Raw genomic sequence first — 13,617 nt, 5'->3', positions numbered from 1 at the left:
CAGCTAACACTGGTATCGGATATGATTTTATTTCTATCCAGACACCTTAATGTTACACGCATGCTGTCATACAACATGCACTTTCTCTTTCCAATTCTTTCTGTGTTGTTTGTTATTTTTGAAGTATTATTCAAAAATATTTTCCAGGGTCACCGTAAACTGCAATAATAACGTTCTGAAGTACTTAATGCCTTAACCCATTGCTTCACATTCAATCATGTAGCGTGCCACCCTGGGCCCATCCTACCTGGCTAGATCACCTGAGTTAATGACTGAATCGAGACTGGCAAAAAGCCTAACTGACAAAGTGCCTCAGGAAAAAAGCTGAAGCATTTTAATATATTGCTATCGTCCAACATTTCATCGAACCAGCAATGGGATTGTACGGTTATTCGTTTTAATTTTGTTTGGGAATGCTTTAATTAGAATGTTACATCAACATTTACCCCACAACACTCTTACATCTAATATTCCACTCTATGTTCTCCTCTTCCCCACGTTCTGCCAATCAAGCACAAAAACATACTTGTTTACTTTACAATCGCAGAAGTATGTTTTTGTGGCGGGATTGGCCTGCAGGGAATTGACGCATGCGGATTGACCAGGCTAAGTTGCCAGCGGCAGTCTACTTCATGCTTGGGGTAACCATTCTCAAACCTTTGCCTGGCTCAAATTACCTGAAGCACAGTTGCGCACCAAAACACAATGCTGTGATAATATTGTTAAAGTACGTTTATGGAGTGTATTGTGCCTAACTGTGCCACTGTGCAAGGTGAACGAACACAGGAGGGCTGCGTTTATGGCCCGACAATGCCAATACCCGTCTGTCCATTCTACCAGCAACTCTCCTGGTTATTCTTTTAAGAACCCTCCGATGTCCTAATCTAAAATTTGACAATACCCATTTCGGTTAAAATTACCCAAATCCCTGCCCATTCTCACCAATAACTGCGAGAATTGTGAACCTGAATGTATCACTGAGATCATTTAATAACACTCATACACATATTAAACCCTGGGTTAAGTATTCAGCATACATCACACTGCAAGGGGAAGCTAGGCGGGTGCCAAACCTTTAACTAAGGCTGACAAACGGTTTGGCTACCTTCATGCTATGGCCATTTTAAAAGCAATGTCCTACTGAAAATAAAATCTTTTTGAACCCTTCTAATAATAGGCAGCTCTTGGATGAGTCACAATTCCAGCGTTTCAGGGCACTTCATTACTCTGCATGCGTTTCTCTTAGACTGGAGATCTCGCTTGAGGTCCTGGCTAAGCAGTTGGAATTCCCCGGGTCCCTTTGTAAGCTGAAAAGGCTCGGTCATGCCCATCAAACTGATTTGTACTCTAGGGCGGGCAGCAGCAGAATCAATCATGCAGAAACTCTGTCCAAATTAATGTAGACATCATGTGCGTTTCTTCATGGATTCCATTGTGATTGTGCTTTCGATTACCGCGTTCTGTTACCAAACAATTACCCCCACTGGGCTGCCTTCGTTGCAAATTAGCAGCTACAAGATGTCACACCAACAATTGTCAAAGTGAGAGCGCCGCTCGTGTTCCTGCAGAATGAGTGAACGGGCTAATGATGAATGGCATCTAGCGGCATCGAAGGCTCCCTTTTCAGGGCCTGGCACCAGCTTTCATCAGCGAAGCTGCCTGGCGTCCAGTTCAAAAGCCTGCATGAATAGACTTCTCCTGAACCTCCTAGCAAATGCAAAGGCAAAATGGATAGTTTCTCACCTGCGGTGACGAGGCGGGGTGTGGTAAGCAATAGTCCTGATACGTATTAATCATTATTAGCTATCCTACAGTTGGGCCAGATGGTGCTATGAATGAACACACAGAGGGGATCGCTTTAATCATCAGGACAGGGCATCTGGCCATGGTCCAAGAACATTCTTGCAGTCAGAGGGCAACCATAACACAGATGTCTGCTGGCGACCACTAGCCTTATTATTGCACTATTCTATTGTTGTAAAGTGTTATAGAGTGTATTCAATGTATTTGGATCTCCCTAATGCTGTTGCGTAATCAGGTGTTGTGTTTTTATGTAGTGTCTAAACCCATAAGTATTCAAACGTTTTCTTTCTTCTGCTCGCTCTTGGTTGTGGTGTGCATGAAAAGGTAGCATTCCTTTAGCAGCTTTCTGGGTGTTAGTAAAGGAGTTTGGAAGCAAGCTACAGCAGCATGCTGGGTCGGAGGGATTTGGAGCATGAACCAAATTCATGCTCCCAATCGTTTCTCCCGCAGAGGAAGAACAGTGGTAGGGCGATGTGCGCTGCATTGGCGTCATCGACGGGTTATGACGCCGGCTGCTTGTGGGTCTCGCAGGGCGAGCGGACTCGAACTGGCTCATTGGGATAAAACAAGGGCCAAGTCGAGATGCAGGACTCATTGTCCCTGATGCTGCCAGAGAGCTTTGCCTGAAACTCATAGATTCGTGTTTCTTGTCATGGAGGCTAGGTTTTTGGTCAGGCGTGTTTGCGTTCCGGGCCGAAGATCGGGCGGCGGTATGGTTCGAGAGGTGGGGGGATGTCGGCCGTTACCTGTGGATGGTTATTCGCTGCTTTGATTGTGCAGCTGGTAGCATGGTAAAAGGGGGTTATTGATGTGGAGGCTGATTAATGCGGCGCAGGTGAGAAGGCTGTTTAGGAGTTGGTAGGAATGCGGTGGTGCATGGGATGGAGGACTAGGTGCGATGTTGGTGGCATGACTGTTTATGGCCCAAGAAGGTGGGGATGTGTGGATGTAAGGAAAGTTCGAATTTAGGAAATGTAGTCGCTAAGTTCGGCAAGGTTTTAAATGTTAGGTCTGTTGTTGTCAATTGTGACATAGTTTGGTTTGACTCACTTCCTCTGGCTTTGCACTGAGCTGGCTCAGAATTAAAGGGGGGCTTGCGGGAGTAGCAGATGCACATGTCAACCATTTTTGTGCGGTGAGCACAGCTCCGAATGAATCATTTCTTTATTGCCACCACCACTTCACTGATACCATTGGTTTGACGATGAGTCAATCAGGTAGAGGCCATGATGGGGTCACATTAGGCATTGTACAAGGGGTTAGCCATGGGAGTGGAACAGGGGGCCGGAGCGGGTGTGTGGGCATAGACTCTAAAAGGCCTAGGATCAGGCAATGCACCCCTTCTGGCAGTATTGGCTATTTTCGGATCTTGTACCACAAAAAGGTTTGTGGTAGGTCAGGTATGCAGTGCTGTGGTCCGCAGGCCTTGCACTCAAACCCAACTGGTGGCACAGATGTGCTTGTATTGAGCATGGCCTGTGCTTAGGGAGTGGGTTGGTGAGAAAAGGACATGTCATCCTTAGATGTCTGAACATGTGCGTCCTGGTGCCGCCAAATTATAGTGGTTACTAATGCAGCATATGTCTTCACTAGCACAGATTTGCCTTCTTGTGTTATGTGGCAATATTGCCCATAACTGATCATGTGTGCCAACACCCTTTCCACATATTTTTCTCCTTCTTGTGTTGTATGGCCATATTCACTCACAGCTTCTGGGGATGATGCCCAGTTTGGCAAGTCCCAAAATGGGATGCAAAGAGACAAGTATGGAGAGTTGGGTCGCATAGCTTAGGATAAGTGCGAGGGCGGAGTACTATACTTATAAATTGATCATCAAGCGCAGGTATTGCTGCTCACGAGCGCATGAGTTATGGAGTGTCGGATGGCACACGCTCATCACAAGTTTGCTTAGGGCTTGCCATCTGTAAGATATTTTCCATGAGAGAAATTTGTGGCGGAGTGTCTTCGGGTTATGGGTGGTTATCCGGTTCAGGGCAGTAATGGGCTTGGTTAGCTGGAATTAATTCTGTCCAAGCGCACAAGGATCAGTGGCTATAGGGAAGAGGTGATTGTGGGGCAAACACTTGGAGGTAAACGCATTTGTAGGTAAATGAAGTGAACAGCACAATAATTGAACATCTGGCAAAGTGACTGCCTCTGGTGCAGTCACCAGTGAGGCCGACGAAGGTGGCTGCTTACTGGATGAGTTTAACGCATGTAACTTGTTAAGGGGGAAGAAAGAGAGTAATTGAGGTGGGTCCATTGGTGGTGGAAGACTGCAGGTTTACGCAGATCCAGGAGTGCAAAGAGAGCCATTTTGAGTGGGCAGAGACCATATCTCTTGGTAGCGGGCAGAGTGATGGGGTTGTTAGGTGAGGTTGCCATGCTGGCACTGAATGGCCTGTATCGACTCGCTACAGGTGGTGTCAGCAATTCGTTTTTCCAGATGGCCGTGCAGTTTTTTATTGTTGCCCCTGCGTCCTTTCAATAGCCCTGCAACGGACCAGGTGACCACCTTGGTTGGGGGGCGGGGGGAGGAAGGGCAGGTTTTCACGAGTGGCCTAATAAGAAGGAAGTGACGGTATGGGGTGCTAGAAGGATTACCCTGTTTGCACTACGTTAGGTGGCAGTGGGGGTATTGGTGCAGTGGGAAGAGTCTGTGCCAAGCTCACCCCTTTTGTAGGGCAGTGTTGGTCTACCATTTTACAATGCAAGTGTGAGGTGTGACGTCACTCACTATGCCGTCACTCACCTCACGGACCGTTGTTGACCTGGGAGTTTCCCCAGGGATTGGGAGAGAAAGTCCTGGGGAGAAGGGCCATTCATGGCAGCTCCAGGAAGCGAAGGGTGAGCCCTCTGCAGACAACCATGAAGCACGGGATAAGATACAGGGTGCTTGCTGGTGTAGACACTCGTGTGATGAGAGTTTGGCGACCAGGTGTATCATTTTGGGCATTAGTGTATGGGGGGTGATGTTCCATTTAATGGATCTGGAAAGATGTTTGGGTTGGCCCTGAAAGCTGCAGGGTCATGTAAATGGTTGTTGGTGATGGCTAGGGGTGAATACTTAGTAGGTGGGTAGGCTTAGATCTGAGCCTATATGGATATTTGATGACAAGCAATAGCATTGACGATGCATCTGCACCATACCAACTAGCGGTATAGACTGTTTTTGGGGGTATGCTCAGAGGGGGGCCATGTAGAATGGGCATGATAGGTCAGGCAGCGCGGTCGCATGACTTGGTGGTCAGACGGCAATTTCACTGCCAGGAAGGCAAGTGAGTGGAGTGTCCAGTTGGCGTGTTGCTGCGGGTGGCCTTATAATTTGGCATGCAGATCTGTATCAAAGAAAGCAAAGGGCTAGCATGGGGTAGGCACATGCATCAGGTGACTGGATTTGGGGAATTTCCCGGTAGTCATAACACAAGAGAGAGTGATCTGTGGACGGGGTTGTTTGCCTGTCAGTTCACCAAAGGGTGAAAAGATGTTGTTAAGTGTGTTCTGCGGGTGAGTGCCCTGGGGCGGAAAGGGCCTGTGTGCCAAAATGTGGCTGAGGAACGCATAGTTGGAAGTACACAAGCACTACTCCCCACTGCTATTTACAGGACGGAGGAAGGGGGGTGGAGCGCATGATGGCATACCCCTGCACATCCCGCTAGGTAAATTAGAGTTGAAATATATCAATATTTTTTGTGGGAAATGTTTTCTTATTTCTATAAAGCCCAGTCATTGTTGCATTTTGTTAAAAAATGCAGCCAAATGCCTTCCAAAGAAGATTGGTCGTCTGCTTCTTCTGTCTGCTCTGGCTCCTACGGAGCCCACTGCAGCCAAGCATCTTTTTTCTCTGATAGCGGTGCCGATTCACATACAGAGTTAGGCAAAGGATGTGACCAGCCATCTGCTCACCACATCCTACAAGCATGAATGTTGGCATGTAGGATCCCTTAATCACAAATAGGGACCGTAAAGCAAGAAGAGGGTCAAACGGCAAGAGCGAGTGTATTGCAGCTCGGCTTCCCTGATGGTCCAAGTGACAGGCGCACACCTGACACTCGCGTATATGTGCTCATTACAGCGGACCGGCCATAAAGGCCCCACTACCTTCTTAAAACGGGCTCATATTTCCACCACTGTGCACTGTGCCAAGAGTAGAAATGTAAAACAATAATGTTTGCCATTTTGGCTGCCACAGAGCAGGCAGAGCTGGGCCCGTGTTCCTGATACCTGCCTGCATTAGGGTAGAGTGGCTACACAGGGAGCGCATCCATCCACACAGGGAGGTGCATGCTATCGGCAGAGACGCCCTTCTCACACCCCCAATAGGCTCATATTCGGTATGAAAGCACACAGGTGTATGTGCAAAGGTACGTGGGCATGCAGTTTTCTTGTTTGGTGTGAATGCCCCTCGCGTTAATTGTGTGGATTTTCTGTATTTGCGTGCGCAATTGACAGACACAAGTAGTGCTTTTTAAATGTGTCCCAAAAAAGTGATCGTGTGCTTTGCGACTGATTTCAGAAGGGGATGTGGTCTAGACGTGTTTGTTGCGTGGTTAATCAATTGTAAAGGTTCAGAAGAAAAGACTTTGCATGACTAAACTCGCCGTTTAAGTCGCATCCCCCATTGCCTGGGGGACCAGGTGTCTTGCAGGCTATTGCTTAGCACTTTCCCAATATTAACGCGGAGTTGTGGTCTTCCTTAGGTTCCAATAAAAAGAAGGTGTGACCTATGCACCAATAATTTGTAAACGGAAAGCACATGATGGTAATAGCTGTGACCTCGTGACACAAGGTCAACTGGTCGAGCTACTCCAGTTTTCTTCGTGCAACCTTTCTAATATTCTGCTGTCAAAAGGGGGAATGATGCAAATTGAGGTTTGTTCGTGTAACTTAGTTATCAATTGGAAATGCCCAATAAAATGGCAACTCCTAGCCACATTAGGTTTCTGTAACCGGCTTCCCTATAGAATACAAAGACAGCTTTGAGCAATTCTGCCAAAGGTTTATTAAGCTATGTATTGTCAAAGAGCAAGGTGCCCTGTCGCTGTTGTATGTCATGAGTGGGCAAGCTATTACAACTAGGATGGGCTGCAGCCCCCAAAATAGCCTCATGCGCGCCCACAAAGCCTTAACTAGAGGGCTAAGAAAACATGGCAAGTGATCAGCAGAGCAAACGCATCTGCTTCAGGCCAGAATCCATTCTCTCGCTGAAAGCGAATGTTATTGCAATGGTTGACCTACAAGACTGGGCACTTAACTACTGTTTAAATAACAGCTAATATGCCAAGAATGGCAATAACCAAAAGAGAAACCTTTTTTGCTCGTTCATAAGTATGCAGCACAGATTAACCAAGAAACCAGCTGTTACCACTTGGGTGGAGACACGGTCGAGATAAAGTGGAATTGACAGCTTTTGTTGTTGAACTGGAACCCAGAAAGGTATCATAGCAAACTTTCTAAATCGTATACCCCCTTTGCATTGGGGGCCAGGCCTGTGACGCCTGCACCTAAGAACCAGCGCTGCTCTTAGGCAGTGCAAAGGTTTTACTGCTGCTAGGTCCATCCTTCAGAGTCTAGGTCCGCACTTGGTGCGTGGCCTTACCCTCTGAACTGAATATGTATATATTAAAACGGAATGTTTAACTATCTGGGGCATCACAATCATTAAAGTATATCCCCGGGTTATGGCCAGCTGGTTTCTGAAACTGTGTTCAGAGGACCTGATGAGTTACCCACTTACAAAGTTGCAAAAACCCGTCGACCATAACCCGGAGGACTTCCTTTTATGATTTTGATGCCCCAGATGGTTAAACTTTCCGTTTTAAATTATTCAGTTGGAATGAAATGAACATTACTCTCGATTGAATGTATAAACATTACATTTTATACTTACACTTCAGCATTGGGTCAGGCTTAAGTTTAGACTTGTTGCCATGTTTATGGTTGGAGGTCTGGTCATTTGAAAGACCACTATATATTTGTAATTCTGTAAACTTCACTATGCCTTTTAGCAAGGCAGCCTATTACCTCACTCTAGGGACAGCTCACCTAATCTCACCAACAGGGAAAGTTCAGTTTTCCCCGAGTTACAGATAGTGACAGAATTAACAATTAGATTAAACTAATCATCCTCTCTTTCGTGATTTCGTGGGATCTACACATGTTTGCCCACTTTTCTTTAATTGACCTACCACTTTATTAAATGCAAAATGAGGGAAGAGACCCACCTGAACCGTCCCTTACACCACCACCTCTCCTCCTTCTATATACCTTAGCACCAATTTACCATCTGCATTGTGCGGTAAAAGAACAATGGGAAAAAAATTCACCAAAAAGCAATTTGGCAAAAGTGTAGGTTGGTAAAAGGGGAAGAATTATTTCTCCGAAACAGCCCCCAAGTTGCATATTGTTTGCACTTTGAGACCAGGGCTGCCTTTTGAGCGGCAAGGGATACCTTTCCGAATATGGCTGTGCTTGACTTTCTAAAATCACTTGCGTTCCATGCATGCACTTTTGAAGCCAGGGCTGCCCTTCTGAAGACAATTTTGTTGTTCTGAAGCTGCGACTTTTCTTCGGAATCCCTGGCTATCCCACTGAAGCCAAGTACACTCTTTGGAAGACAGCCCTGTTGTTCTGAAGCTAGAGCTGTCCTTCTGAAGCCAGACCTAACCTCCCGAAGGAAAGACTCAGTCGGCTCTCACAGAATCAAACTTTGAACCTACTAATAATATTGTATGCATGCTAGCAGTCGTTCTGGTCCACCAATGAGTGCTCTACTGATATCAAACTAAGGTTGATGATAACAATGCTTGCAAGAGTTATACATGTGATAGCTGAACCCCCGCTCCATGGCGATTCAGTCTCTGGGCCTGGCATCTGGGATCTGAACATTAGGACCACTGGGGCATGATTAGCCAACTAGCATCTTTTCCTATTAGTGTAACTTCATAACTTAGTTGCAATGGCAGATGTCCAGTTGTTTGTACGGGCCATGGTGTAAAAGTGCTTGAATATGTGCAAAGAAAGTGGAGTTCCTGGCTTGCTCACTTCCCTCGGTGCAATTCAGGGTGAGTCTTTACAAGCCACCTGTTTTAAATTTCATCATCCATTACTAAAATCTTAGCCCCCATTTTCAGTTAGCAGTGCTTTATTTACTTCAATGTCTATTTAACATTTCAATTTCAAGAATAGACCAATCAATGTAACAACCTTAAAACGTGAACACTCCTTCTTTCTACCAATAAACATTGATCATGTCCTAAATGTTGTTAAGGGGTGTGCGATTGTAAGTGCTTTGTCCAGATTAAAAAAATGTTAAGGTCAAGTTCCAAAGATGGGATACAACCCAGATATACTGATTCCTAGTTCAGCAACTAGATCCTATTCCCTCCCAGGTTGCATCAATTTAACCCATCCTGCTACGAATCCGTATTTGCATTGTAAGCCAAAACCTGTCTTTCTACGAGATTTCTATCCTTCAAAATACATCCCCAGTTTTTCGTGTCAGATTAATACACAAAGATTATACATTAAGTATCTTTCACTATTGCACCCTCCATTTATTATTGCAATCCCCATACCTCTCTCCCCATGAAGCACAGCACCAAGAGGCCCGAGCAAAGTGTGGTGAGGTGCTAAGGTACATTTTGTATCAACTGTAAAAGGTTCCCACGTGACCTGTAGATCACCTAGTAGGAGGTGGCTACGTGTTGGCGCATTGGGCCTCCTTAAAAAAAATGTTTGATTGGCAAAAACCATACAAAAGATCGATTTACACACTGACAGGTCTAGCCTCCTCTTCTTGACTCGAACAATGTTCCTTCTGCCTGTAATCCGACAATGCAACTGTTTCTAAGAAGGTATGGCATTTCAAAGTACATGTACATCCTGACTCTATTCATAATCATGCTAGGCACACTGATCACTCTCAACCGTAGGCCAGATCCAGACAACCACACGTACAACAACAACCTTAACTCCAACACCTTTGATTTCCTGCCTAGTCCCGTCCAACACACCACGCTCTCAGCCATGCACCGTACTACACTACTCTCCAGGCAACACAGACTCAGGACCCGCACTCACCCAATGAACCCTGCTAGCACACCTTCCTCCATCTCACTCAGAAACAACCACATAGGATCCAGGACCTTCATTAGAGCAAATACCTTATTTAGACATAATTGCCATCACTGAAACTTGGCTTCACGAGGCCTCTGGCCCAGCCATCACTATAGCACTTCCCAAAGGTTACTCTATCCTCAGACAGGACAGGTTAGCCAAAACAGGAGGAGGCGTAGCCCTAATATTCAAAGAAAACATTTCCATCAGACCTATACCCAACCAGGGAGAAGGAAATGTAGACATCCTATCCACCAAACTAGCCCTATCGCCAAAAAGTACCATAAACATACATGTGGTCTACCGCCCACCAGGAACCCCGTCAGGCTTCATAGGACAAGTTATCCACCATCTAGGAAACAATAGAAAAAAATCTACCAAAACGCTACTCCTAGGAGACATAAATCTAGGCTTTAAAAAACACCAACGATAAAACCGCCACATCCCTCACGAAAGACCTTAGTGACCTTGGCTTCTCTCAGAAAGTCACATCCCACACACACATAAAAGGTCGCATCTTAGACTGGGTTATAGACCATAACTGTGACACAACCATTCTATCCAACACTGCCCTCCCATGGACAGACCACAACTGCCTACAATTCAACATCCCTATAGCTCCATGCGCCAAGCCCACCACACCAGCACCGGCTACATTAGCCAGAAGCACAAAATAACTCACTGCAGAGAACATCAGTGCCTATCTCAACGTCCCATGCCTAGCGCCACCATTCTCACCTGACCCCGTCATACTAGCAGAACTATTCAAAGACACATTGACCAGTGCCATTGATACAGTCGCCCCACTAGAAAATCAAAAAGAAAAGAAATCATTCCACTCCAAGTCATGGTTCACAAAAGAGCTCCTTAATCTGCGCAACACCAAACGTCAGGCGTTAAAAACCTGGCAGGCTAACCCCTGTGACACAACTAAAGATATCTTCCGAACCATCGCTAAAAAATACAAAGACTCCATATTCAAAGCCAAATCAGAAACATACAATAACAGAACCTCTCTGGCCAAATCACAATCCAAAGAACTCTTTACCATCTTTAATGAATTAACAGTACCCCCTACCTGCACTGACAAAATTGTTAAAGATCAAGCCTGGTGCTCCAGCATACAAACTGCCATGCTTAATAAAATAGACCTCCTCCAGAACAAAATCTCAGACCATTACAAAGCACTACTGAAACAGAAACACCAGAAACAAACCCATCACAATCGCACAGATAAAAACCCTCCTAAGTTCTCCTTCTCTGAAATATCCGAGGTAGATGTCTTAGACATCCTTAAACATCTTAAACCTTCGCTATGCAAGGGCGATGTCTGCCCCCCCCCCCCCAAAATCATCAACGAATGCGCTGAGCAACTCGCTCCTCTTATTACTGCCTTCATAAACGCCTCATTCAAAACAGGCATAGTCCCCAACTGCCTCAAAGAGGCTTGGGTACGCCCACTCCTAAAAAAACCCAGACGAGACCCCTCTCAACCTAATAACTACAGACCAATAACAACAGTCCCATTCCTTCTTAAAATACTCGATAAAGCTGCTCACAGGCAAATCCAACTGTACCTCGAAACCAACTCAATCCTTGGCAAGAGACATTCCGGGTTCCGCAAAGGACACGGAACGGAAACCGCCTTACTAGATCTGAAAAATCAAATCACCTCCATCCTTGACAAAGGTAAGCCTGCCTTACTATTACTCCTAGATCTCTCAGCAGCATTTGATCTCGTCCACCATAACACCCTCACGAATCACCTCACGCAAGCAGCGCACTTCACTAGTCACGCAGCAACATGGATCACTTCCTTCCTAGAAGGTAGAGCCATGAAAGTGTTCTCTAATATAGCTAACGCTGAGCCCACTATCATACACTGTGGTGTCCCCCAGGGATCATGTACTGCCCCAACGCTTTACCATCTATTTACAAAGCCTCTCTTTGATAGACTGGATGCACTTGGGATCGCATACACTAACTATACTGATGATACCCAGGTGCTCCTTCCCCTCACCGGTAGCTATCTCCAAGAATCAGCCACCCTTCAACAAATTTACTCCACAATCCAAGCCTGGATGGCCACTAATGGATTATGTCTCAACTGGGATAAAACGGAAATACTCATCCTCGGTCAAAAATCCACGCTAGCTAAACTAGCTCCGACCTACCAAAACTTCTGCATTGACAACTGAGCAATCCCAGTCCTATCCTCAGTCAAAACGCTCGGAGTCCACATTGATGCTACACTGTCTATGTACAAACAAGTCAGCGCCATTGTATCTGCTTCCACTCTAGGTACCAAATTGATCAACGCCATAAAGCCTTTCCTAACAAAAGAAAACTGCCTCTCCATTGCGAGAGCCACCATAGGAGCCAAGTTGGACTATTGCAACTCCCTCCTAGCTGGCACATAGAAAAAAAACCTAGCCAGACATCAAACTACTCAAAACAACTCCCTCAGAGCAGCCCTCAGTATTCCCAAAAGGGAACATATATTTCAAGCAAGAAAAAATGCACACTGGCTACCAGTTAAAGACCGAATCACCTTTAAGATTCTCTCCACCGCACACAAATGCATCAACCTAACCGCACCTTCCTACCTATCGGACACCTTAGCCAGAACACAATCCACAAGACCCACAAGACTAGGGTACACCAACCAACTCACAGTACCACGAATTACTAGGGAAAAGGCAGGAGGAATAGGATTCCTGTACCTAGCACCCAAGCTATGGAACACGCTACCAACACCCCTCAGATCTGAAACATCTCTCCATTACTTCCACAAAAATCTAAAATCTACACTCTTCAATTAGGTGATAGTTCATTGTCTGTACTTGCTTACAACTGTCTGTACTTGCTTACTACTATGCCTTCTTCACTTTTTGTAACCAATGCCACTTCCTGCTGTATGTGTTTTCGTGTCTACTGTAACTAAGATTTAAACACCACTGTAACCAGCGCCACAATGCCTACGGGCTGCTGTGCGCTTAACAAATGTGAACAAATAAATAAATAAAGTACCATGATATCTTGTAAGATACATATCTGTTAAGTTTCATTAAATCTGCATGTGCAATATGAACCACAAATATATATCCCCAGACCCCTTATATAGTGAAGCAGCTTCATGATAAAGCAATACATTTTCGCCTAAGGTTGTGAAATGTAGCACAGCTTTTGTGGAGAAGGCAATACAGCAACACACAGTGGGATGCATATGATGTATTAGCACCTTTGATCTCTAACATTGCTTTCTTTCTAAGAGACACTTCTTAATGTATAGAAAGGAACATTATAAATGGAGATAAGGACCTAGCTTAAGAATTACCTTGCATATCTGTGCGATCTTTTTCTTCCTTTCTGACGTAGGCTCAGCAACTTGCATGGCATTAGAATACTTCTACATACATGCATACACACTTACATAAGCAACACGTGAAAACAACTTTAGCCATGACTGAGTCTCAAGGAACCTTAAAGGTTGTCTTTTGTTAACATCATGTCACACCGGCCAAAAGTTGAATCATGGATGACATCTTCGGTATTAACATTTTCCTCACTGATGTCTCCCAAAGCAATTAATAGTTGTCAGTGCTTAGATCAACCTAACATTTCATATTGAAACTTCCTAACCCTCCTAATGTCCTCAAGCAGGACTTCAGGCCACGTCATCCAGGAGGCAAATCT

General features: G+C 45.3%; 1 protein-coding gene across 4 annotated transcripts in view; it reads right to left on the bottom strand.

The window, feature by feature from the left end:
* The window catches only part of SIM1 (SIM bHLH transcription factor 1), a 302,054-nt gene that overhangs the window by 39,271 nt on the left and 249,166 nt on the right, over positions 1–13,617 (bottom strand). The window lies entirely within an intron of this gene.

The sequence above is a fragment of the Ambystoma mexicanum genome, chromosome 4p (genome assembly GCF_040938575.1).
Source record: "Ambystoma mexicanum isolate Mex_15411 chromosome 4p, UKY_AmexF1_1, whole genome shotgun sequence".
NCBI lineage: Eukaryota > Metazoa > Chordata > Amphibia > Caudata > Ambystomatidae > Ambystoma > Ambystoma mexicanum.
The sequence above is the reverse complement of the archived record's forward strand: the minus strand, read 5'-3'. Positions and strand labels throughout refer to the sequence as shown.